The 26,411-nt window shown below is 40.9% G+C and overlaps 1 protein-coding gene across 5 annotated transcripts in view; it reads right to left on the bottom strand.

The window, feature by feature from the left end:
- The window catches only part of CALD1 (caldesmon 1), a 202,822-nt gene extending 177,523 nt beyond the window's left edge, over nt 1-25,299 (bottom strand). For 3 of the 5 annotated variants that reach the window (XM_037388080.1, XM_037388081.1, XM_037388083.1), the window contains exon 1: nt 25,075-25,269. The gene's annotated coding sequence lies outside the window, so the exon portion shown is untranslated. Of the gene's footprint in view, nt 1-25,074 lie in introns of all 5 variants that reach the window. The other 2 variants (XM_037388086.1, XM_037388084.1) reach the window with 2 other exon arrangements.
- Nucleotides 25,300-26,411: the final 1,112 nt, after the last annotated feature.

Raw genomic sequence — 26,411 nt, 5'->3', positions numbered from 1 at the left:
TATTCCTAAAAGCAAAATTAATATGAAAGGCACAGATAGCTCAAAGTGAATTCATTTCACACTGTATAAGCTGTAGATTAAAGTTTTAAATGACATTTTCTTGTTCTATTATGTCACTGAGGTACCTGAAGTCTACTGAAGTGTTTTGTAATTAGGTATTATATCACTATTAGTTATTAAATTGGCTTGCTCTCATTCTGGAGGTGCAGCAGAGCAGCACATCTCACATTAACTTTGTTAAATTTACTTGAGTCATTAATGTGAAGTTAAATCTAGAGTAAATTCCAGTCTAAAAAACTCCCATGAGAGCACCCATTCACAAAAACCTCCAGCATGTACCTTGCTGGTTGCTCCTAATTGCTGGTTCCCTAATGCACAGGACCCCTCAGCCATTTTGCAATAGGCCAGTATCAGCCTTCATGCTCATTCTGTAAGAAGTGGCTGTTTTCCATTTTGCGTGTTTCTTGCTTTTCCACATGTCTCTGGACACCTTTTCTGTGAGAAAAAGATATCCTCCAGATCGCCTCTATAGAACAGTTTATTAATCACTGTAAGAAAGTATTCCTATCAGAGTTTTAATTAAACAAGCTCAACACTCCTGTTACAACACACTCACACTTCAGGTGCAATCACAAAGATTCTAACTTGTCTAGCAGGACTCATGACCCTAGTGTACATGTAGCCCCCAAATCAACCTTTACATAGCACACTTGAGGGGACTACTGAACCGAAAGAAAGAAGAAAAAAACCAGCTGTGGGACACTGAAACATAAAGCAGATGTCGCATTTTGTTAACAACTCTGAGACAAAGAATCAAACAAACCTTATCCTTCCAGTGGTTCATCATCTTGAGTGTAAAAATGTGTGTCTAATTTACTTGTCTGGCTTCAGATTGCAACTATTAGATAGGATTTTCCCTGCTAGAATCAGAGAGCCCCTTAGTAGCCAATATCTCTCCCCAAGGAGGTACCAATATTTGATTTTTATTAGAGTCTTCTATATTGTTCATACACAGAAGGTACAATCCCTCATTCTGTTTTTCTTGTTCCTGGATATATGATTTTGCTTTTGGCTGCATTACAACAATTTATCTGAATAGACTCACTTTATTGAGTGATACAGATTGCACCATACATTTGCCTTATCTTCATCACTGCTCACTATCCCCCCACCACCCCGATCCTGGTATCATCTGTGCTTTTTATCTGAATTATAAGTAGCAGCAGCTGTAATATCTCCCAGTAGTAGCTCTCCTTAACTTTTGCTCCTCACTTCACTTTTTCCTGAGGTTTCCAATTCTGGTGTGTTATCATAATAAATGTTCAAGAAAGACTAGCATGTCTGATGCATGTTTCCCCAAATCACGTCTGAATTCCAGAGGGACCATCTGCTTTAAGATTACCAAACAGAACTACTGTCAGAAAGAGCCAAACCTCCCTTGCTAACCCATTTCACTTGAATAATCCCACCAGAGCTGTGGTACTTTTCTCATAGGAAGGGTGTGTTTATGGAAGTTACTGGGTACAGAAGTAGATCCACAGTATGTTTTGTTGACCTTGGAATATATCCCACCACCGATTTTTTGTACAAAGCTTCCAAGACCCACTTCTCTTACCACCCCCGCTCTATAAAAACCTTTTTCAGTAAGGAACATGGCAAGATTGCTTCTCTCCTTGCACCAGCGTGTTAGTTTTTCTTCTTTTTCTAAAGAATTATTTTGGAAATCAAGAAAGTAACAACTAAGCAAACCCCAAAAGCTGTAGGCATGGGACAGGGCAGACCACAGAATTTCCACAACCACCAAGTAAGCTCAAGGAAATCTTTAAAATATCATTCTTGCAAGTGATTTGCAAGAGGCTGGATAAATGCAAATATTTGGTATGTACTTATGTTTTTCCCCTAAGGTTTCAAACACAATAATGAAACTGTAAGCCTGGAGAACTTGGAGCATTCCCAGTGCCAACTGGACACTCTTAACCTCTACACTTAACTATATAAATGCATAGCCTATTTGCCGAGTAGATATTTATATATACTTCCTGTTTCAATGTTAACTTCTTAGTTACTGGAAAAGAACCAGGAGCTCTCTATTCCCTTGGGAATCATTTTCCATTAAAGAGGCTTTAGATAGACTATTTGTTTTTTCAGATTTAGAAAGAGAACCCAACAGAATGTGTATTTTCAGTATCTGTAGTCTTTTTAAAATAACAGTCAAGGGCTAAATAGCTGGAAAAATTTGCAAATTTATTTTTTCTAATCTACCTCATGACACCTGATGATGCTTTGCACCAATGGAACCTCGTTTCCTTAGACACAACCCTGACAGGTTTTTTACTTGACTAGAAAAACAACTATCGTTTTTAAAAACGAGCAGCCCTACTGACAGTCAACATAAAAAAAAGTCAACCATTGCATGAGTATGAAGTCTGCACACATCCCTTCTTCCTAACAGCTGGGCTTTTTCAGTGCAGGAGAGAATTCTGATAAAAGCTGCTGTTTAGACTATCTTCTTCTAGAAAGAAAATTAATTTAATTTCAGCAAAGCTCATCCAGCACTTCTTATAAGCATGCTTCCATAAAATTACATTTTTAAAGAAACATGATATGAATGAATACAAAGATACCTTACCATTAGCATGTTCTGCCATGAGGGAAATTAGAGGATATAGGACAACCAAGTACTGAGCAAAAGAGTAGCTGCTGCTTTTTATTACTACCTTGGGCTTGCCAACAATCAAGAATCATTGCAGAAAGAACTGAAAAACTAAAAACCCTAGGAAGGATGGCAATGAATCAGCAATCTAAAATAACTTTGCAGGTATTGTTTCAAAAGAATATTCCAGATCACAGCACTGAGAAACTTTCTTGGATGGCCAAGATTTCGAAGGGAGGATGAACTGAAGGCAAAGAAGAGAATTGAAGATATGGGCTGGTGATTTAAGCATCCCCGTCTGGACCAATATTCTCTCTTTGTTTATTTGAGTACAGATCCAGAGTAAACCCAGTTTTAAAACATGTATCTGGATTTCTACCAGTGAAAGCAAAAAAAGAATGTCTACTTTTGGTGAGGTGTGACTTCTGGAAAACCTGACTCCACACCCAAAATGCCACTTCACTTGAACTGGTTCTTGATTTCAGTAGTACTTGCAATACCAGCACTACCTTCAGCTGGTTCATAGTGGCAATTTTCATGTTGTACCAATCATGTGTCAATCATTCACTGCAGCCTTTTTACTTCAGACTTTCTTTATCCAGCCAGTCTACATCATGCAATTTCTCAACAACTAGGGAGAAGAAAAATGAAGGAATGAAAGCCTCAGATAATATTTGTACATTTTTAGCTGAGTGCAAAATTTGTCAAACAATGGAAGATTCTGCATTCAGAGGAATTAGTCCAAATGGCACTGTGAAAACAAAAAACCAGTAAATTGCTTCAAAAGCAAAGCAGCCAGTCATGTTGTATGTATGTCTATTTAAGTATACACATTATAATAAATTACTTTCTCTCTGGGGGACCTGCCTGACTTTCTATCACTGTGTCATAGCACTGCATGTTTCACTCTTTCAGCACAATGTTCAAAACAACTTCATTGAACATGCATGCTTCAGAGGTTACTGCAGCATGACAAACGAAGTGAATTCAGTGCTGGTGAAAGGTGCTGGATAGACAGCCCTGAAGGTGAAGTCCCCTATTTAGAAGAACTTATGGCAGAGGCTAAGCAATGCAGATTTCATTATGCTTCCCTAAAGACAAAACTAAATCCTAAACTATAATCTACTTATAACTAGAATGACTATAAATAGGTGTAGTGGAAGAATATGTCCCAAGAACTCAACTGAAAAGCATTTCCTGAACATTGCTGGAATATATTGTTCTGCATGCCTTAAATTACTGTGAAGCTGTCACACAGCAACAACTTTTGGTAATTGTTCCGACATCAGCTGGATCTGACCTTACAATTCTGCACCACATCGTGCCATTCAGTCCCCAAAACTTCAACATCATGTAGTCTCATTCAGCAGATGTCTCTCTAAAAATGAGCCATTCCAAGTAGAGGTCAGGAACACAAATCAAAACTAGTATCTAATTACAAGCTGCTGGCATGTTTTAATATCTTTTATTTACCCAACTCAAATATTTTTCAAGATTGAGACTCATCAGAAGAAAAAAAAAAACAACAAAAAAACCCCCCGTGAAGACTCAATAAAGTGTTTGGCTAGTGAGAGGTTCTTAATTCAAATGTAGGACCTTGAAGTTAAAAAAGGTAGCTTTCACCTTGTTGAACATGCTATGCTTTATAATTGCTACTCCTGGATCTTAAGGAATTGATCCTGCTTTGAATCAATTTTGGGAATGCCTCCCATCCCCAAAAAAATGAATGAGTATGTGTTATATTTAATTCAGATGCATTTCCAAGTCATATGTGTTGCTTTATCCTCTTGCATAGGGGAGAAATTATTTCACAGTGGTCAATCTCACTATGTGCAAACTTCCCCCCCAATATAATTTATCTGACTGAACTGAGGTGAGTAAAGGAAGACTGCTAGGGAAAGATAAAATCTTCTATCAGCCCAACACACATAGCCATGGTGGGGAAGGGTGTGGGAGGAAAAAAAGAAAATAAATAAAAAAAAAAAAGACGACACTGGTAGTTCTTCAGGTCACTTGTTGGGAAACTTGCAGCAGAGAGAGAAGGTGCTTGTCACTTATGGCCTTTCTCAGCAGCAGATTTCCAAGAGACCAAGTTCCTCTAACTATATAAATCATAATATAACCTTAAATGGAAGTGAGAGAACTGAAAATGAAGGGATTTCTACCGAGCACTGGACTTACACTGCAAAGCCACCAAAATCTATTGCCATCCTACCCCAGCTGAAGTGTTAGACCTCGAAGGTGTTTAGTTCTGAACAGCTGCTTCCTTACTGCAGCTAACAGCTGCATTTTCAGCTGCATCCCCTATCAGCTTCAAACCACTGTTCATTGCCTCAAGGACAGAACATCTAAGGAGGAAAAAATAAAGAGTTCTCCAACTTTTTTTTAACTCAAATGAAGTATAAAAGTAAAAAATACCTATTTTAATAGTAGCGACACAAAACCACATTATCTCTAGGTATCTCCATGAAGGAAAACCAATTCAGCCTACACATGTAATTATCATTTGGTTAATTTTTAAATACAAACTTCTCCACATAACTCTATAAGGCAGCACATAGTGCTGTGTGACTTACGGTCATACTTGTTTTTAAGACACTCAACTTAATAAACATTCCCATTGTAACCCCTCCTTACAGTAAGTGCTCAGGGTCTTTTAGAAGTCAGGCTTCTGAGGGGACAGGCAAAAGGAGAAGTCACCAGCCATCAGTGGTCCACTGTGTCTTCTTACAAGACCTAAAAATGCTAAAGATTCCCCAAAGCACCAAAGGGTTTCAGGAGCACAGTCTCTTAAAATTACACTTTTTAAACTCCCTTCTTTGAAGCCCTGCCAGCACTTAGATAGGATGACCGAGAAATAAATTTAAATCTTCTGTAATTCTTTCACTATTTTAACCCAAAACCATTCCATTTTCTGCTAATTAAGTGGGTCAAAGGTACCATCCAAATTCACTTCAGAGTTACACTTCCCTACCCTCAACAGTAAGCTGTTGTAACCTATATGCATTCTAAGGTGCCTGCATATAATTTTCCTATAGTACCTGCAAAGTTAATTCCATCTTCCTAAAAAATAAATACATAAATAATTAAATGAGAGAGAGATGAGTAAACACTTTCCCATCAATAGATACAACACCCAGTGTCAGACTACAACCCTTACATTAAAATCTCTCATTGGGGAAAAAAGAGCAAGCCTTCACGTTACTAATTTGCAGGTTAGATATACCAAAACAGAGATTAGGCAATTTGTTGCTACAGACATCACTCTTCTGACTCTATACACCCAAAGAGTTATAACCATGCAATAGTGTGACTAGACGTATTGAGCTTAATTCAATGGGGATCTGCTATTATGGGGATTCCTGCTATTAGAATGAATTCTTCCATGTTGCTCTCAGACAGGAGGACCCAAAGGGCAATAAACTATCTGTTCTAAAGTCACAGAACTAGTAACTCCCTGTTTCCTACCCAGAAAGCCTATTTTTTCCAGTCATACTCTTGCATAAAAGCAAGCTTTTTGATGAGCAAACTTCATAAAGCCACATCAGTGCAGAGAAAGAGAGTATATTAATTTGATTCAGGCAGAGGTCTTGGAAGCTAGACATTACCCCATTTGCCCATTTTATTAATTCTTTTTTTCTTCTTTTTTAAGGCAAAAGATACCGATTAGAAGCTTCAATACTTCAACGCCAAGCTACTACCCATCAATATAACTTCTACTGAAACCCATGCTTTCGTGCATCCAGAGCAGTTAGATTTGTGTAAAATCAAAAGCAAACCAGATGCCCAAGAGATGTAAATCAGAAAAGACCTACTGATGCCAGTGGAGTTACAATGATTTATACAACCTGGGAGTTCAGCTTAGAGAAGCTTTCTGCATTTGGCGTCCTCAGAGCACACACTATTCTCTCCCTTCCCCTCCTCAGATTCCCATCAAATGCAGCTCTGTAACAGAAGTGTTCTTTTGCTAACTTGGCTTCAAGTCATGGCTGCAGCTCTCAATAGTATATAACCTGTCAAGATAAAATATGTTTGGGGACATACAATCTCTACTAAGCATTTTATTGACTTAACTCTACCATTTCTGAAAGGCAGCCAAAATTCCTTAAGGTTTTCAAAAGACTTTGTTTTCTAAATATTATCCATGGACAGTTATAAGAACATGAAAATCCTCAGTTGTTTGTGTAGTTTGACTTATGTGCCATGCATTGCCCATCATGATACATTAATTTTCTTTTGCAAGCAAACAAAACAGATCTCAGCTACAAGTTGCTTGGCGTTAGGGGCCATATACAATGCAGAGTACCATGGGAAACATTTGAAGCAGGAATTATGCCACATAATGTCTGCAGGTCATTCAAAAACTACAATTTTTCTTCAAAAAAAAAAAAAAAGGCAATGCAAAGCAAAAAAAATCCCAAAACAATACCAAAAAAACCCCACACACCCATGAAGTTTAAGCCTCCACTGCAGCTCTTTTTTCCAGATGCTGCATGAGAGGCAGAGGGGTCAAGATCAAGACACAGAGCTGCTACTAATGCCACAAAACACTCCCAGTAACATCTCACCAGAGGAAAACGACTCTTGGAAAGACCAGAATATGTGAGTACAAGAATGAGGTGGCCTCCCAGCAAGGTCCCATGTGTACTCTCTCTCTGCTGACTCCCCACACAGAGTAGCCCAAAGAGGGATGAGCCAAACACGCCTCAACTTTAACAGACTAGAGGCCAAGTTCATATTGGTCCTAGAGCCAAGACTGGAGCAAAGACAGAGAGGTAGCAACTTACGCACCCCTGAATGGGAGACAGAGGGCCCCCTAAGGACTGTTATTGCTTACGTTACTGCCACAAAAACCTCCTCAGGGGACAGAATTACTGTAGGGGTAGGAAGTGAACTGGCTGCAACTCCTTGCACCCAGGCCTCAGAATGGACCACACACCAGGAGTGATGCTTCCCCCTCCACAGGAGTACAAACATTAAGCTGCTTCTTGCAGTGGTCTGAAATGCATAGGAAGTTCCTCTGAGCCCTCTTTTCCTATAGCTGTCACACCACAGCTGGACCTGGCTGTAGTACCAAGATCCTTGACTGGTTTAAATCTGATACTGTTTTTCTAGGGTGGTGGTGATATTTTAGTTGATCGATGGAGTAACTTACTTATTTTATTAGTAGTCTTGTCCTGTAACCTACACTGGCTACTCAAGGTAGTAATTTCTACATATTAAACCTCCCAGAGTGCAATTCTAAAAAAAATAAAAAAACCACAACCGCAGTGGTCTAAGTTGAGACTGAAATTGTAAACCTAATAATTTGCTCCAATTGTTTGGATTGGTGGCCCAAAATCAGTTGGTCCACCTTACTTCACCAACAGGCATTCCTTGCAAAGGGGAATTTAAAACTGCTGAAAACAAGCAATTAGAAACCTGCAAGATCAAAGAGCAGGAACAGAAAAAGCTTAGCAGTTGATGATAGCCTTATCTAGCCCCTGAGTCTTGTGGGCATCACTTTAGTTAACAGTATCACAACCTACTTATCACTTCCAGGGCATTTTTCATTAAAGGACCTCTAAACAGTTTGTAGACACTAATTAAGACTCAAGTCGAAACATTCCTGTGAAAAACAGGATTTCTAGCTGCTGAATTTTCCAAAAGATCAGGAAATAAGTATACCTTTGTAGCAGAGAATAAGGTACTACCCACAATAGGAAACACCAAAGTTTGTTGGGGAGAATCTGGAGAATAACTAAAAGAGCTACACCCATGCAGGCTGTGCTTTGTGCCAGCCGCCTGACCAGAAAACGAGCTTCCTGAGTCTTTCATGGGCTTATTGTTATCACCATAACAATCACTGACCAACACTGAAGTGCTTTGCTGCAGCCAGCCCTTTACCCCGTGCTACTACAGAAACCTGAAACAGCATTTTATAGCTAAGTAAACAAGGCCTGTAAGCCTGCCTAAGCAAAACCAAAGCAGCACTAGAAATGGAGTGCAACAGTCCCATCTCCTGCCCTAGCACACCACCACCTTGAAAGAGATCGGTGACAGCTTTCAGATGCCTGAGGCGTTTTTCAAGATTTTTATCAAGTGTTCAATTTTGAAGCAGTCCACTTAGCTACAATTTTACCAGAGCTTTTGAAATTTAAAAAAAAAAAAAAAAAAAGCTACTCTCACACCAAGATGCTTTAAACAGAAGAAAATTGTGGGAAGAAATGTCAAAGGTCAGAACTGCAACTCAGTTTAATTCACTTTAATGTACACACAGAAGAATGCAAGGCAATAATTTTTATCCTCCATTCTGTCTGCATAGCACAGCTGAAGCCATCACCTCTGTCTTCTGACACTAGTCAGCCATAAGAAACAGGTATCTTAATGTTAAACCTGGCCAGCTGTAACACATTTGCTAAAGTAATTACATTTATTTTTACAGATTACATGTGCTTAGGTTTCACTGACTGATGCAGTAGAAAATCAGAGGTTTCAATTTTGCAGATAAAGTTCAGCACTGTTATAATCAAAGACAGCATCCCATGCTTAAAGCTGCTAACCATACGCACATTTTAAAAAATGAAATAGCATCTAGTACAGGATCTATATTTCTTATCTGCTAGCTCAAAGTACTTTATATTCCTTTCTCTTTTCTCATCACATTAACAAGGCTATGATAATTACACAGCAATTACCTAACCGTCTAAATCTTTGGTCTCCTTTAAATTAAGGTTTTTTCAATCCACATAATTTTATGCACAAGCAATGACATTATTCTGAGTCAACACCTGAGGTTCCTAACAAAATCTGGTACTTCTGGCAATAAAGCAGTGACTGAACTCTTGATGGCAAAGCAGCATTCAAATCAAAATTGCAGGTTCTGTTCCTCTCAGTCACCAGTGGTGAGCACAGCTGCAAACTAGGAACTGTAAAGCCACTGACCACATTCAGATGGGTAGAAGTCAAAGGCAGCATGCATTTCTTTGAGTGGTCAACATCAGATAGTAGTAGAAAAAACGCTGAAACAGAATTGAACAGCCATTGACAAAAAACCCTGCAACCACCAAGGAACCACTCTTTTAAGAGAGTAGGCCCCAATCCAAACTATAACAATTAAAAGTTCCTAAAGCATTGTGTTGGGACAATTCAGATTCTGTTGTGCACGTGTCATGGGACACCCCAAAACTGGAATGATTGCTTACCAACGCTGTTGGAAATACCATGCCTCAGAGCATAAACAGGAAAGTACCTACCACTTCAGATATGTAACAACTCTGATAAGGTATTTCACAGTCTGGATGGATCATCTCTGAATAATATGCTGGGGATTTTCAGAGGCATTTTTCTCTAGTAAACTCTTTCTTTAGTACTCTAGTGAACACAATAGCTTGTTTTAATCTCAAGGGAGAGGGGAACCAATTGCTCTTTTTGCATCACTTCAAGATGTATTCTGTAGTATGACAAGTGGTTAGAAATGAGATAAACTTCAGATGCAAACCTGGCCTGAGACTGCTCAGGTTTCAAATGCAATAAGCAATAAAACACCACAGTACAATTGCCCAAAAGCGACTTCAATTGCACAGAAGCTTTTTATTGCTGTATAAATAGAAAATTGCTGATAAACCAGAATTAACATCTGATCAATAAAGCTCAAGCGAAGCAAAACACATACAAAATAAAGCAATCTGGGATAGTGTTGTGACTCAGTTTCATACAAACCAGCATGTTTGAGGCTTGATGCCCTCTTGGTACTGCTGGCACACCCAAAAGTTTTGACCTGACACCCTTGCCTTGTTAGGAAGAAATTTGCTGACAGTACAGCTGGCTCCCCACAGTTTCTAGGGATCACTGAATTGAAAAGGTGAATGTTGGGCAGTGATTTGACTGAAGTCAATAGATTTAATACAACTCTAATTCAAGACCTGATCCTTTAGAGTTACAGCATACCATTTTACTTCCATTCAGTCTCCTCCATCCCTACCCATTCCTTGCAAAAAAAGAAAGAAACAAACTAAAGAAAAACCCTGATATCACTTAAGAAGCTTAATTCAAAGCTCCATATTTGCATTGGGAACTTACACTTAACATTGGGCATCCCAGTCTGATTTTTTGCATAATGCATATTGTAGGTCACGTTAGAACAGCATGCAATGGACTGGAACAAGATTCAGCTGATGCTATCCATATAAACATTGTAAACCACTAATTGCATTTCTTTTTAATGAAGTAAAAAAATGTATAAACAATTTCCATTTGCAAAAACCAGTGATTTCAGCTGGGTGGAATTCTGCAACTGCCTCTCTTCATCGAGCAGCCAAGTTGGGTAGCCGCTACCGTCTTTATGAATACTGAATAGGGGCATTATGACCTTACAGAAAATGCATACGGGTAAGGAGGACAGGTCTTCTTTTATGCACACAACTAGAACACCAACACAAGCAGAGTGTGTTTGTTTTCTGCCACTCATGTAAATCTCAAAATGTAATTTATGTTGATGATAAATGAGACATTCCATCTCTCATCAAAATGGCCCTTCAGTTGAAGCCAGTTGCACCTGTATAAATTGAAAGTCACATGTGGTACATAACACTTTTCTTTCTGGTATTTCAGAGAGATACTTTTATGCTGCTTGTGAAGCAGGCAGCACAAACATTGCATGAGGAACGCAGCTATTTCATGTAGCCTCCTGTCCTCCATCTTAGATACATTTCAGCATAAAATCACAATTGTTAATTTCTGCCAGACTAATTTCTACTAAAACAACACTTCTAGGCATGGCAAAAATGGATGAAACACCATCTATCTGAGCTTCTGCAATCCACAGTTTTCATTGCTACACTGAAGTCCAGTTCTAGCGCCAGAGAATTTTGTGCCACCTATGCTTTCCAAAACCAGCATGACAGATGCACTGCCTACAGATTTTATTGCCCATTTACTGAGAATATCTCCAGGAAATTATGAAAAAAAGAAAATATTTTAAAGTAGTCCAATACAATAAGCATGTACTAATATGACTCCATTGTTACAGACCATCTTAGTACTGTTGGCAGCAGCAAGTGTCCAGCAGCAGAAATCTGGTTCAGCATCTCTTACCCTGTACTTTTATTGATCAAAAATAAAATTGATCAAGGAGGACCTGGCTACTTTGGACAGAATACCATAACACTCCATAATAATTTTATACTTAACTAAATAGCAAAGGAGAAATTCAGCATATATTAAAATGCAGTCCTGGGTTAACAGTTGGACTTGATGATCTTAAAGGTCTTTTCCAACCTAAATGATTTTATATTTCTATGATGTCATGACATCCAAGTCACTAGGCAACATCTATTTAGGTCCTCTTCACACAGAAGAATGCTCAGCAGATAACCCCGTACTAGTATTTTGGGCTTTTTTTTTTTCTTCTTCCTCTTTCTTTAAACACTCTAAATGTGTTTAAATTTGTTTAAATTGCTCTAAAATTTTAATCATTCTTCACAGGCAAAAATTCCCCTGCCTACTTGTCTCATCCTTTGTGGTCAATACAGTAGTACCAAGAGCTATGTGAAAAAAAAGCAAATAGTAGACCTATGAATATTATGCCCTGGGATAACAGTATAGTTTAGAGGTGTGCATATTGCTGTAGGAGACAGGAGTCCTGGTCTCTGTCCCTACCTCTTTTTCACTGACTTTTCATACAACCTTGGCCATTTTTCCCCTTTTTGAAGGCACTTACAATACGTACAATGTTATTTAGCATATACAGGCCAGGTTGAATTTGGCAAGCTATGTTCAGCTAAAGACAGTATTAAAAACATAGAATGGTTTGGCTTGGAAGCGACCTTAAAGATCATTTAGTTCTGTCATTCCTGCCATGAGCAGGAACACATTCCACCAGACCAGGTTGCTCAGAGCCCCATCCAGCCTGGCCTTCAACACTTCCAGGGATGGGGCACCCACAGCTTCTCTGGGCAACCTGTTCCTGTGCCTCACCACCCTCACAGTAAAGAATTTCTTCCTAATATCTAATCTAAATCTACCCTCTTAGTTTAAAACCAGTAGCCCTTGTCCTATCGCTACAGACCCTACTAAAAATCTGTCCCCTTTCTTATAACCCCTCTTTATATACTGGAAGGCTGCTCTAAGGTCTCCCCAGAGCCTCCTCTTCTCCAGGCTGAAAAAACCCAACTCTGAGCTCAGTCTGTGTTCATAGGAAAGCTGCAAATAGGATGCAGGGGTTTTATAGGACAGAAGCACACTGGAGACAAGCAGGAGAAAACTTTTCTGTGCTGTATTCAAACAAGAGCTCTCCCACTGGAAGTCATCTCTCTCAGCAGCACTTGATTCACTAAGGAGGAAGATCCAGAGAGGACTAAAACTTTCATCACAAATCCTCTGGTCAACAGGGCCTCTACATCATGCTCACCACTGTGAATCTGGCAAAGCACTGCAGCTAGAAGTAGTTATTTCTGTCTGATGGCAGGACAGCATCCCACGTGAAACAAGTTGGTGATTTCAGACCATGTCTGTAAGAACAGGTTTTTGCACCACCACTAGGAATAATCAGCAATTGTATGAACCACAGGGGCACTAGCTTCTGCTGCACTTTTTCTGGGGACAATATAATTGGCTTTGGCTCAGATGGTGAACAGTGAGAAGAAACTTGTAAGCCCACTCCATAAGAGCTCCCTTTAGAACAAGTGGATAGGGCCATTTAAAACATTCCCCATACTTTACTGCCTTCCCCCTCCCCTCAATTTTGGCCTACAGATCAACCTTAATTACCATCATTCTGCTTTCCTTCAAGACCTCAAGTAAAGTAAAAATGAAAGTTAACACTACATAACCCCGTAGTCTTAAAATGTTTTCCTTCCATCACTGGGAGTGCACAGCATCACACTGCAAACCACATTACAATGAACCTTTACACCACACACCCATAAACATCACCATTTCAAAGACTGAGCAAAGCAAAAAGCATATGAAACCGGTGTTTACACCAGTGGGAAATCCTGCTAAAATCAAGGGAGCTGTGTTAAACTGTAGGCCCAAAACGTATTTCAAAGCTTACACTGAAGAGGTTGCAGGCTCTGGTTCCAGATGTGCCTGTATCTCAGGTGCTGCTGTACGGGAGAGCAGCAAGCAGGACCACCAAAACACAAGCAGCAAGAAACCAAGATGACAAAACCTCTCTCCCTGACCTTTCTTCACTCTTAATCGATACTTGTCATGTCTTCAACTGTATTTGCTCCTACCCAGAACAACTGCAAAGCCCATCTCACGGCTGCAAACTATTGCTGTAGCATGCAAGTACCCTACTTTAAATAACACTGCTGGACTTCAAGAAGTTTTAAAGCTCCTTTCCCTTTTTGAGACCAAAGCTACACTTTCAATAGAGTACAGCCACTTTCCCACAATTTTGTGAGATTTAGTTAGGCTGAAGGCTGGGCTTGAAGGAAGATCTAATATTGCACAATTCTAAAGAGAGGTTTGAGTCAAGAAATATACGGCTCTTACTTCACTGCTTCCTCTGATAGTTTTGAGGCAGAGTCACCGCACATGTGGTTGCTTTTGTCTGAGATGGCTTCACAATAGTCAACACAACTTCTCTTTTAACTTGATATGGTTATTCAGCAAAAAAACCTGAAGCTCCCTGTAGAACAGTCTTATTCTGCCATATTTCCTAACCACTTTACCAAGGAAAAATCAGAAATCCAATGAGAAAGAAACTCAGCCCAGCACTCAGAAAAATTAGATACTTCTTTGGCCCTCCCTGGCACATTACTCCTACAGTTCATTTTGGATTTACACAGGTGCTATTCAAACCAGAATTTGGCCCCTTTCTCCCAGGTGGCCCGACACATTTACTGCAATGTGCAGATATGCTCATATATTTTATATGTATGTAAAGCACATTCCCCAAACTAAAATCCTCTCCCAAAGAGTCTCCTTAGGTCTCTGTCTAATTTTGGCCTCATTTACTCCCTTGCAAACGAAAAGCAGTTCCATTGAAGTCAGTGAGGTAACACTCGTATTAAACTTGCGTGAGATCATGTCAGAGCCATGGTCCATAATAAAACCAGCTGCTGTTAACTTCTACAAGTTTCCATTCATTAGAGTTTTTTTGCTTGAATTCACATGAGCAATATCCGTGGGCCAAGAAACACATTTTAGAATGATAGCTATTTCCCCTTGCTAAAAACTAGAAAGTGCAGCAAACTATCCCAATCCTCACTGAAAAATTACAGCTTATTGTATTTTGTTAATAAACAGAGGTGTTTATGGACAAAACACGTGTGAAAATACTTTAGGGAATCATCCTGCACTGCCTAGAGGAAAGGGACAAGATGACCTAATATGTCTTTCCCAGGTTTTCGTTTTTAGTTTTGTATTTGCTGTTGTGGGGTTTTGTAGGGTTTTTTTTTCCTTTATGCCTATAGCTCCTGGTATTTAATTCTAAATCAGGGAAAAACCTTCAATCTAAATATTTAAATTCAGCCTCAGTGACCTGTAAGCGCTGAACCAAGATTGATGAGAACAGTTCTATGCCTACTAATGCCAACACAGCCTTTCCATCAGTGACTTTCCATTGCCTTGAAGGGTCACAGGAGAGACAGAAATAATGTACTCAGATTATAATGTTTTTTCCAGTTCATCACACCAGTCTCCAGGCTTTCAGAACTGTATAACTGTATTTTGTCATATAAGTCAGATTCATAGCCTGTCACTGCTTCAACCTGTTCATTTATAACAAAACATATTTCCTATACAGAGTAAATTCCTTTCATTTTTTACTAAGATGAACTGATTTTTATCAGATACCCTAATTCAGAAAGCGAACACACCATTACTCCCTGCCCTCTTGTTAAGCTTGCGATATATTGACTCCAAGAAAGGAGCTCACCTCTATTACAGAAGGTAGTGAACAGGAAAAAAATAATATTGCCTACTTTCAAAATCAATTGGGTTTTTAGAGCAGATGGCCCAAGAATGATAAACTAACTTTTTGGTTTGATAAGTAAAGCAATAAACATCTTTACCGACCATGGAAGTTCTTTATTAGACAGTGGACTGAAGCTTGAAGGCAGTTCACAGGGAAGGGTGGTGTTCGAAAGAACATTAAGGCAAATCAAAAAACTTATCTTGAAAAATTACTTGGGCGGCCTCTGCTGAAGGACCCCAACAAACAAAGGGAAGGGCAACTCCCAGTTGCGGCCAGCGTGGAGTGGCAGAGCTGAACATGAACTTCTGCAAAGCTTCTCTACCAGTAGCCAGAACAAGATTGCACAAGCACCAAGCTTGGCCACAAAACACTTGGAAAAAGGAAAGATGGGAGTGGGGCAGGGAATTACTCAGTGCATGCATCGTTCACGCTTTCCTCATTTAAGAGGAAAACCAAAGCAGTCTCACATCTTGCATTTAGGCTCAAGAAGACTAAAGATGGTAAAAATAGAAGAAATAAAAAAGGTTTTTTAACCATGCAATAATATTTATTACATTCAACATGCTGCTTATTGAAGGGCTTTTTCCAGAGGCTCCAGATGCCATTTAAGAAGCCAATATTATAATGCAACATTTCTCACAATCAAAATCCTGAATGAAGAAATATGAAGGAGATTAGATATCCAGTTATTTTGGTCTCCAAATTGGCTATCCCTGATCCTTCTAAGAGCTGGAAAGCAGAAGCATTTGTATGTGTTACTATTGCATTACCCAGCTGTCACAACCTGACAGTGCTGCTTTTGGCCACATTAGGGTTCCTCAGTGGGCAGGTCTTAGTGTGACTTCATGATAATGGTCAAATGGCATCTCCACAGAAGTACTGCTATCCAGAGATTAAAAGCAGCAACATCTTAAAGCAGGCCTAATTTACATTATCCCACTCTTTGACTTAAAAGATCTTGACCTTTCAGGTGCAGTTAAGGTACCCAGTTTCACCTTTAGCAAAATAATTAAAAACCCAAAGCCACACCTCTTCTCATTGAAGAAAGGTATCAGACATGAAGGAGTACCAAACAGAAAGGTCAGTTTTCCTCAACACTAGAAAAGAGAAGCAGTGCCATGTGTCAAAGAGCAATTTTCTGGTACTGAGAAGCCAACCCACTTGAAGGCTGCCAGTCAATAGCTAGCCTAAACTGCCAGGTAAATCTACTATCACCTCATGACAGGTCACCTGCAAGAAATTCTGCTTTCCTGACATGGACAAAAATTCGTATTACCAGTTATACTTGTTGAAAATTGCAGAGACACCCAGATGTGACTGAAAATAGAAGCTGAACCACAACTCTGTCAGAGCTGTGGTCCTTCCTGGGAGGCATAACATTTTGGAGGAGCAGAAGACTGGCTTCAAATCCAGCCAACCAGTCAGTCCTGCAGCTGACTACAACATCCATTTTAATTGCATCAGCTTAAGTGGCCTCAAAATATAAGTAACTGGATGGTGTGCAATGAGGCATCTAGTCTGGGAGATCAGACGGATCAGTCAGCCCTCCTGGCCACAGAGATGTACGCTTTCATCAAAATTACATAGGGGTAGAATCCCAGACACAATCTCTAAATCTACCAATATGACACAAACATTCTATTTCTAAGGTACTCGATGTAACCAAACAAACAGTTAAAACTCCAGAAAATCTCCAGCAAGCAGAGAACCTTACGTAGCTCCATTGCTGCAGTCACTTAACCGTCCTTCTCCTTATGAAATAAAATGCAACTAGATCAACTGCTTTGTCCCCCTAATTTTGATGGTAGAGAGAGTACTAATCCCTAAAGAAAATAAACTGAAAAGCAAGAATGTAAACACAACTGTGCTCCAATGACTTTGTGTCTTAATGTCATCTGTGTAGGGTTTCACTGCAGAAATTGATGTGGTGGAAGGAAAATCCCTGAAGGGTGTGTGGAGCACTGGAGACCCCTTCTGCAACTCCCATCCAAACCACATTGTTCCCTTCATCTCCCAAAACTCATGCCTATTCATATACACACACATTTCCTATTTGCTTCACTCCTGTGGTCCCATCACTCTCTGAAATACTGGCATTTAATCATTGCTTTTGTTAGAGTTCATGCTTTATACCGGGTGAGAATAAGATTATCTGCTAATCCCAGCATTTAGTCACATAAATCCACAATAGATGCACTGAAAGACAGAGGAGCTACATTTATATATACTAGTAGAGGAAATGTCTTTTTCTTGTTTGGGTTGTATAGGGGGAAGGAGAGGAAATAAGCTGGTGTGTCTGGTTTTATGGGGGAGGGTTAAGTGGCAAACCAAACTGACTGCAGTCTACAGGGATATAAATAAAGGAACAAGGGAAAAATAGTTACAGAGCATTTAGAGAAAACTGCAAACAAACTGCAAGAAACAGTTGCTGCTTTTCCTTTTTATTGTCGTAAGTCATTGCTCCTTGAGTGCATACTGTGTCCAGCGAACAAGCCATTTACTATTGTGGTCGGAGTGAATGAAGCTCAGACCTTTCCCATATATGGCCGGGCCTTTTAATCACCAGGGAGCAAACGAGCAGTGGAATTTTACTGGCTTTCTGGGTTTGCAGTGCCCTCTCTTGTATGAAATATCATTTCCCAGTGAATGCTCATTACTGGGATTTTGACCCAATTTCCTGCTGCTGTTGTCCTTTAGGGGATGTGTAGAAAGCCAAATAAAAAGGGCCAGCTTCTGATAGCAAGCAGCCCACTGTGAATTCTGAATAACTCGAGGAAATCAAACAGATTTGCACCAAGATAACTGAGATTAGACTCAATTTTTTTTTTTTTAACTTAACAATACAGTTTACATCACTGCACAGCTGCTAAAAGCAAGATCAGATTCAGGCCAGCTGATGCCCAGGTTAACACTTCTCCCTCATTTTCACCAATGCAGCAGCAAACAGACAACTGATGTTTTAAATACTGGGACAGTGGTAGGGAAATTCTCAGCTGGCTTGCTTTTGTTGGTGTAATATACATTAGCCACAGAAATGCTTGGCTCAGTATCATCTGGATTGCCTAAACACTCTTATTCATATTTATAGCAATTAAAATGCTGCACTTCAGTCTTTATAATCCAAGTTTTGTTTGAAGTGGCAAAGCAACAGCTGTGGCTTATCAGACATCTGAATGAAACTCCTCATTTTCATAACCGGGGTGTGGCTCTGTGTATGGGGGTAGGCTGTTCCCAAAGCCACACAAAGCAGCAAACTCTCCTTTCTGAGGACCCTGGGGTGCAGCACTCAAAGCCTCCCATGAAGGATGCTGACAAGAGGCATCCTGCAGCACCAGCAGGGTAAGCTACGCAGGTAAGAGCTGACCAAACTCCCAGAGCTCAGAGCTAACCCCACCCGCTCCCATTCCCAAACATTCTAGCCAAGATCTAGGAATTTATTTTCCAAACCCAGGAACTTTAACTAGGCCAGAGCAAAGCCAAATTCTCCCCAGCTCAACAGCTTTTGAAATTGCTGAAAGTAGGTTATCACTAGGTCATTAGGAAGACACAGACAGAATGTCCTTAGCCTTTGCTCCATCTGCAGCTGATCCCAGAAGACTGAGCAGGAATTGTCCTCCGTACAACAGCTTGTATTAGAAAGCAGTGACCTAGGCTATCAAACAAGCACTGCTAGCTCCTCTGGAACAACGAAGAATTAAAAAATTTTGCCTTTGCTTCTGGGATGAGAGCTATTTTACCAGGGTGAACACTGTGGCTCAAAACAAAAAAACCCAAACAAACAAAAAAAAATGGGGAAGGGAGGAGGACCACTCACCATTAGAGAGCTCACTGTCAAAGAAAAGAATGAAGTGGGAAAAGGGTAGTAACGAGCCCTGTGGCAGTCAAAGCAAGGGGAACATCAAAGCCTTGCAAATAAGAAACAAACAAGGGCCTGATCACAGGCTCCTTCACTTGGGCAGAGCTCCCTTTGAAGATGACTGGAATCCAACCGGCACGAGTCTACAGGACAGAACCTTTACTTCTGAAGGAGCACAGGAACCACTGCTCTGCTCCTGCACTCACTCTGCAAGGATTCGTCCAGCCCCACACAGCTTCAGCCTAGCCAGAGCCAGCCGCTTCGGAGAATGACATAAAACAAGCTGCCAACAAATCTCAGGACCTTTGTTTACAAAGCTGACATTGCTACGGGAGCCGGAACCTATCTGATGAATCATGAATGCTCGTTCCCCCTCACCCCAAGTTATTTAACTTTGAGAAGTGCACACAGCCATTTCCATGCCCCTTAGATCTCCACACACTTAAAGGAACAGTGGGAAGGTCAGTGAAGGTGGAGAGAGGCGTGCATGCACCCACACGCACGTACATGCACATTGATGTGCAACGAAACTGTCTTCTTGCACTTAGCAATACCCCCCTTTTCATATTTGTTGCCAACAGAATTACTCTTCTGAATAGGTCCAAAACCAAAGCACTTACAGCAAAACTTTATCTCCACAAATCTATTTATAACCCTTCTATGAGCTAAATTCCAAAGATTTTTTTTGCCATTTAAGGACATAAACCAGAAAATGTGCAAACGGGTGGGTTCCACTTTGCTTCACACCCTCCACAGCAAGTCTCAAGGGAAAATGCTTTTTATTTGTATTCTGTACACAAAAGGGTGTGGAAACATGTAATGTTGTTTCCATTGCCTGAAATCTTTCCCTAATATTTTCCCCACTGCAGCCTGGCCTGGCCCCAGGAGTTACAATTTCAAATGTTCTCATCAACATGAAACTGGACAAGCAGATAAGGTTCAGCAGCTTGCATAGTAGTTTCTCTTCCAGATTATGACACTATGGCGAGTCTGTAAGCAAAAGCTGTCATCCAGCATTTTTGGTACGTGCTTGACAACTTCACAGCAGGGCTCTGCCTCAGATGCAGCAGGAGCAGTTAAATCTGCAAGCACCCAAGAAATTCCCTCCAGACATGTCAGTGCAGTGTCACTGCTGAGCCTGGCCCACCTTCCACCTCATTCACGGGGCTTTAGCAGTTCTAAACCCAAGAGTCTAGAAGTTACTTTTTAGTAGATCAGAATAGTGTGAACAAACAAGCAAACAAAGAGATGTGTATGTTCTTGCTGGGAAATCAGTCAAAAACAAGGTTTTAGCCAGTGCTTAAACTTGGCATTTTGGTATTACAAATTCTTTATAAACACTAATGAATTAAGCCCCAGGAGCTCCACGGAGTAAATACAAAAAGGCACAGATTATCCTTTACTTGAAAATATAGAAACAGACACACAGCCATGAAGTGACTCACCAGGTATTTATGACAGGAAAAAATTCAAAGGAGAAATCACTCCAGTAGCTTAAGATATAGCCGCCTTTTCCCTTTCTCTCTTCCCCCTGCTTCCTCAGTTATTTTCTCCTGCCGCAAGCCAGCAGGACCGTCCCCACAAGCACTTCTTCCTGACTTCAACCCAAAGTCGTATAAGCACTGATATAGGCAGAAATCTTCTTGTCAAGAGATGTCCTATGCTTCATGGACAGAGCGTTCCCCTCTCGAAGGGCAGGCGCAAGGGGCAGGGAGAGGCAAGACGCATCAGTTAGTGGTGGCAGTTCCTGACCACAGGTAGAGGAGGTGGGTGCCCCAGCTCAGAGCTGACCGGCCTCACCACTGGGGAGCCCAGCACGACTGGCACTGCTGCAGTTGCTGCAAGACAAAGCAGTAGCCAAGAGTGAGTGCAAGTGAGAAAGTCCAGAAGGCTGCATTCCTTGCAGAGGCAGCTAGTGATGCTTGGGGAGAGGGACGCACTAGGGACCACCCTGCTAATGCTGGTATCTACTTGGCTGCCAGCCCCACACCGCGGAGCACGGTTCCAAAGAAAAAAAGCACATGAAAAGAAGCACTTTCTTACACTGGATGTAAACCATACAGCTAACATACCAGGGCTAGCAGCTAAGTAAGAGTGTTACATGCCCTAACCTTTTTGGTTAATCAAATCCATTTCAAGAAAAGTAGAAGCAAGCTCCCGCGGGGGTGGGAGGGATCCCAAATTACAATGTACTGAGCATCCTTCCCCGCTGGGCTAGCTGAACTGCACAAAAGCATCAGGAAGGGCAAAAAGAAACTGTTACATAGTTCAACTGTCCTATGACCTCAGCGTTTCATCCAGAAAGGTCAGATCTAATCTGATCTTCAAATGCCTCCGAGTCAAATTTCAACCTTAGCCAAATCCTCCGCAAAACGTTTGGAGGCATACAACAGCCACAGCTTCCCAGAGAGCACCAGTGACCAAAGAGTAAGTGCCAACACATAGGTAGGTGTCTTGTTTCCAGTACAGTTGCCCCCAAAATCCATTCTCACCAGGTCATGGGGCTTTAAACCACCCAGGAACTGCAGACCAGCAAACCAGCCCCTGCACATGCACATTTCTGAAAGTGAGAGCTCTAGCAAGGAAGCAGCTTTCTTATTAACTGGCTGCCAGGGGGTAGTTACTAAGAAGAGACAATTTTTAAAGAATGAAAACTTGCTTTGAAGATAGACTCCCACTCCTTGCAGTCAAAGGCCTCTGTGCCTCAGGCTTTGTACACCTGGAGCCCAATCCTGCAAACTCCCCATAAAGCTCCTCTCAAAGGCAACGAAAGGTTCACTGGATTGCGCTTCCCATTCTGCCCTGTTACCTTTTTTGGCGCTTTCTCTGATAGCCCGGAGAGTCCAGACAAGCACTGCAGATGGGCAGCTAACACTGCTCTCTTGGCCCTCTCTTCCTTAGGCATATATGGATTTCTGTCCCTCTTTGTTCACACACGGCGATCAAATGTACCAAGATGTGCCTTTGGCAGGTTAACAGCTCCACTGATCCTTAATACAAATTACAAACCACGACACTCAGGCAGCCAACAGAGTAGGTCTCATGTAAGCAACTACTGAGAAACCAGAGTATTTTAAAGTGTCCCAGGGCATTCAAATCCTATTTGTTCCACAGGAAGGAAAAGTTGCAGGCTCTCACTGTTCTGCAATGAAAAGATCACCTCCATAGGCAGGGCCACTCCAGCTGCATGCAGGGAAGGGTGAAACGCAGAGGATTTGTATCCAGGCTCTGGACAGACCCTTCCTGACATCTTTTTCTCTATATGACAGAAGCCACCTCCCAGCAGGCAGCCAACAGAAAAGCCCTGCCCTATCTTTCTAGTCTCTGCACCTGGAATAAGTAGCACTACACCCTAACCCTGCACTGATCTGGATCAATGCTGACCAGCATGCCTCCATGCCACGTGTGACCACATAAATGAGGCTTTCAGGAATAAGAAATCTTCCTGTCTTAATGCACTTTGATTTTCCCTCTAATGCCAGCCAGAGGAACTTCCAGCCACCCTTTCCTTTCAAATCACCTAGCCTCCAGTGCCACTATTGCATTGCGTATCAGTGCTGGACAAGAAATAAAAGCACAAGGGAAGTTACCCCTTTCTCAGGCTGCTGCATGTCAGAATAATGCTGTGAGCATATGAAGTAGCAATTGTGGAAAATCCCTTATTCTCCTAATACATGCTTACATCACTCACTGTCAAAGCGTATTCAGAGTACACAGGACTCCCCTTGCATCAGATCCTGCATCCATTAATGATGGTATTGATTTCACCAAGACTAATCCTGTGAATGAAGGCTGTGGAATTGATCCTCTTGTCATTGCGTGCTGCAACAAAGAGGAGTTTTCAGGAAATACAAATTATTTCAATTTAGTCTCTTGTTCACAGGCATCTTATCTAATGTTTCTCCCCTGCCATCACAATTTACATATTACACTGATGTGTGTAGGGTTTATTGACTAAGATACTTACCTATTAAAAAAGCCTCCCAAAGAAAGGCAGACCTATACTTCTTCAAATATATTGAGAAAAGTTCAGCCCCACTTTAAAGCAATTTAATTAAACAAGTGGACTGCTTACTTCCTTGAAGCATCACTTCATTCATAATTTATGTTGAAACAGTCCATTTCATAGGTTTTGGTGCATGTAGTTTTAGGATCCCATTCTCTCTCAATGGCAGGGAAAAAAGGTATGAAACTCGTCTGCAGATGCACGTGCTCACAGAGAACCTACGGCTACATTTAACGACAGAAAGAAAGAATGGAGGCAGGGTCCCAGGGTGCTTTGATGGCAAACCATACAAGCACAATCATTCACAGTATGGTATCTAAAATAGACAAATTGTAATAAATACACAGTTCTCACAAAAGAAACACTCCGCCTCCTTATTTTCTTTGAGCTGCTGCCAAGGACAGAATGTGTTATTTTCACAAATTATTCTCCTGTACGCCTTTTAGCAAGAGAAGCCTTTTCAGCTAGGCAAAATCTCATAAAAACTGCATACTCTGAAAACAAATACTCCTCTGAAAACAAACACCCCACAAAAAGTCGTTTTAAAACAGTTATCTTGCCCACTCTTCCAAACAATACATGATATATGAGAAAAATCAGTTCTGCTGCAGCAGGTCTGGCCAGAGGTTAGCAGTTTGGTCAGTGTCTGGGGCTCCCAAGTACCCATCTGCAGCTAACTTGATCCCTCCCTTCATTTTCCCGGCTCCTTCTCTGAGAAATTCCCTGCTATGCAGAATATCATGCTATCAGCAGCCAGCCTTGCACAATGCTTCCAAACTGCCCGAGCATGTCAAAGGAGCCGGGAAGCAGAGCCTGCTTGCTGGCTCTCCCCAGCAGCCCTCTGAATGACACAAACACAGACCCAGACTTTTAACAGCTCCGGTCCCACCCAAGTGCATTTTTCTTTTTTTTTTTTTTTCTTTTTTTTTTCCTCCCCGTTTTAACAGGAAAGACAACTTCACAAGAAACATTCTGGCAATATGCTGCTGTGCAAGTTGAAGGCTGAAGACAAAAACGGATGCCATCTATTGTCAACAATACTTCTGTGAAAGGCTGCCATGACGGACATCTGCTTCAGCAAGTATCAGATCAGTTACATTAACCAGAGCTTTACTGTATCTGTATCAATTACGCAGGGAGACTGCCTTTATAGTCAGGCTGCCCTGAAAGCCAGGTATTAAGTTGCAAAACTAAAAGCAATTCACCAGCCATTACCATACTAAAAACTTTTTCACTGCAACTCCTTTAAAAAAAAAAAAAAAAAAAAAAAAAAAAAAAAAGAAGGAGAAAAAAGAAAAGGACAGCTAGATTGCTCCACTAACAAGCCTGCTACAGGATCTCAAATGGAGTGGGACCAGCACAGATCCTGCTCTGCACCCAAAGCCTTCTGCCGCATCTCCTCATTAGGGTCCACTGGGGTGGGCAAGCATGCACCCCCTCCACCCGCCCAGCACAGATATTTCCCTTAGTTCACCACAAACATCTGGAAAGGAGGGGGGGCACAGAGAGAGGAGGGGAATAAAAATAGCATCCGACACTTTCGCACTATTTCCACAGCTCGTTAGATTTTGCATGCTACTTAATCTCTAGTCATAACGCGAATGCAGTCAGACCAGCTTACTCCCAAACAAATACGTATCTTAAGTCCTTACCTCTGGCTGAAAAGTTTTCAACTAGTAGGAAGGAAATGAATAACTAGCTGCCTGGGCAGGAGCACAGCAAGAAAGGCACACCAGCAGCCTCACACACAGCCCTATTCAATAAAACTACAGCTTTTCCTTGGCCCCTCCCAAAAGTCAATGCTAAGTGAATACATATCCCTTATGTTTACAATTGGCAGGCAGCGGTATGCATTGTCCTCAATTTATTCTAATAGGCAGCCAATGGCTACGCATAAGCCAAGGTGGGTTCAGCCTGCCTGCAGAGATGCCTGTCATTCCCTAGGCATGCTCAGGAAGCCACTCATCAGAAAACCAAGACCTAAAAAGCTCCGAAAATTCGTGCAAGCTGCCAAAACTGTCTTGCTACATGCCCTTTTTTGGTTATCCTTAGCAGGGCCTCTGAAAGTAAATCCTCTGTCAGGAACAATCATAAGAAATGTTAATCTTGGAGAAAGAGGCTGTCTTGTTGAACACAAATGAAGCTTAAAAAAGGAAATACACTGAATGGAAAGGGACACAGTAAACATATTTACTTTTTGCACCAGTTAAAAAAAAAAATCAAATAAATAATTTCACCACAGCTAAACATCATTGTATTTTTTTTAACGAGGACCACATGTAAAAGGGAACAGAAACACTCTGCTGTGCAAGCTTGATTCTGCAGAGACACCAGTAGGAAAGGCACATGAAAGATGAGTTGGCAGGCTTCACAGCCCATTTCCATTTCAAATAGCACAACAGGAGTTACATATAGAATATCCGTGTTCTGAAAAATAACTTCTAAAGGCATTCAGAACTTTGATGATGATCCTTAGCAAGTTGGACTAGTTGCATACACAGGTTTAGTTTATAGCTATACAGCTAATCATCTAGACATTAAAACTGTTTCATTTACTATGAAAAGCATCTACGTCTACATATTATGACCAATACTTTTCACTGTCTTTGAATACCATGATAAAAATTAATCTAAGCTTAATCTCTTTTTTGCTTTAGTGATTGCACACTATTGATAACTTCCCCAATTATGCAGACAGCTTAAAAAATGAAAGAACAGATGCAGACTGAGGCTGAAAACAAATGAGCTACATAAACTAATTAAGAAAGTGTGAAAATAAACACGAAAATTATTGCCTAGGAGCACATGTGCATGTACGAGCCACTAAGCAAGGCTTCAGGAGGACTGCTGACTTCCTCTAAGGGGACAGGATTCCAGATCCAGAGATATTCTGCAGATTCATATTTGACAATAATATAAACAAAACCAGTTAGGGGGAAAATATGTGTAAGATGACTTTGCCTCTGAATGGGCTGAACTATTTTAATGC

The sequence above is a fragment of the Falco rusticolus genome, chromosome 5 (assembly GCF_015220075.1).
Source record: "Falco rusticolus isolate bFalRus1 chromosome 5, bFalRus1.pri, whole genome shotgun sequence".
In the NCBI taxonomy this organism is placed as follows: Eukaryota; Metazoa; Chordata; class Aves; order Falconiformes; family Falconidae; genus Falco; species Falco rusticolus.
The sequence above is the reverse complement of the archived record's forward strand: the minus strand, read 5'-3'. Positions and strand labels throughout refer to the sequence as shown.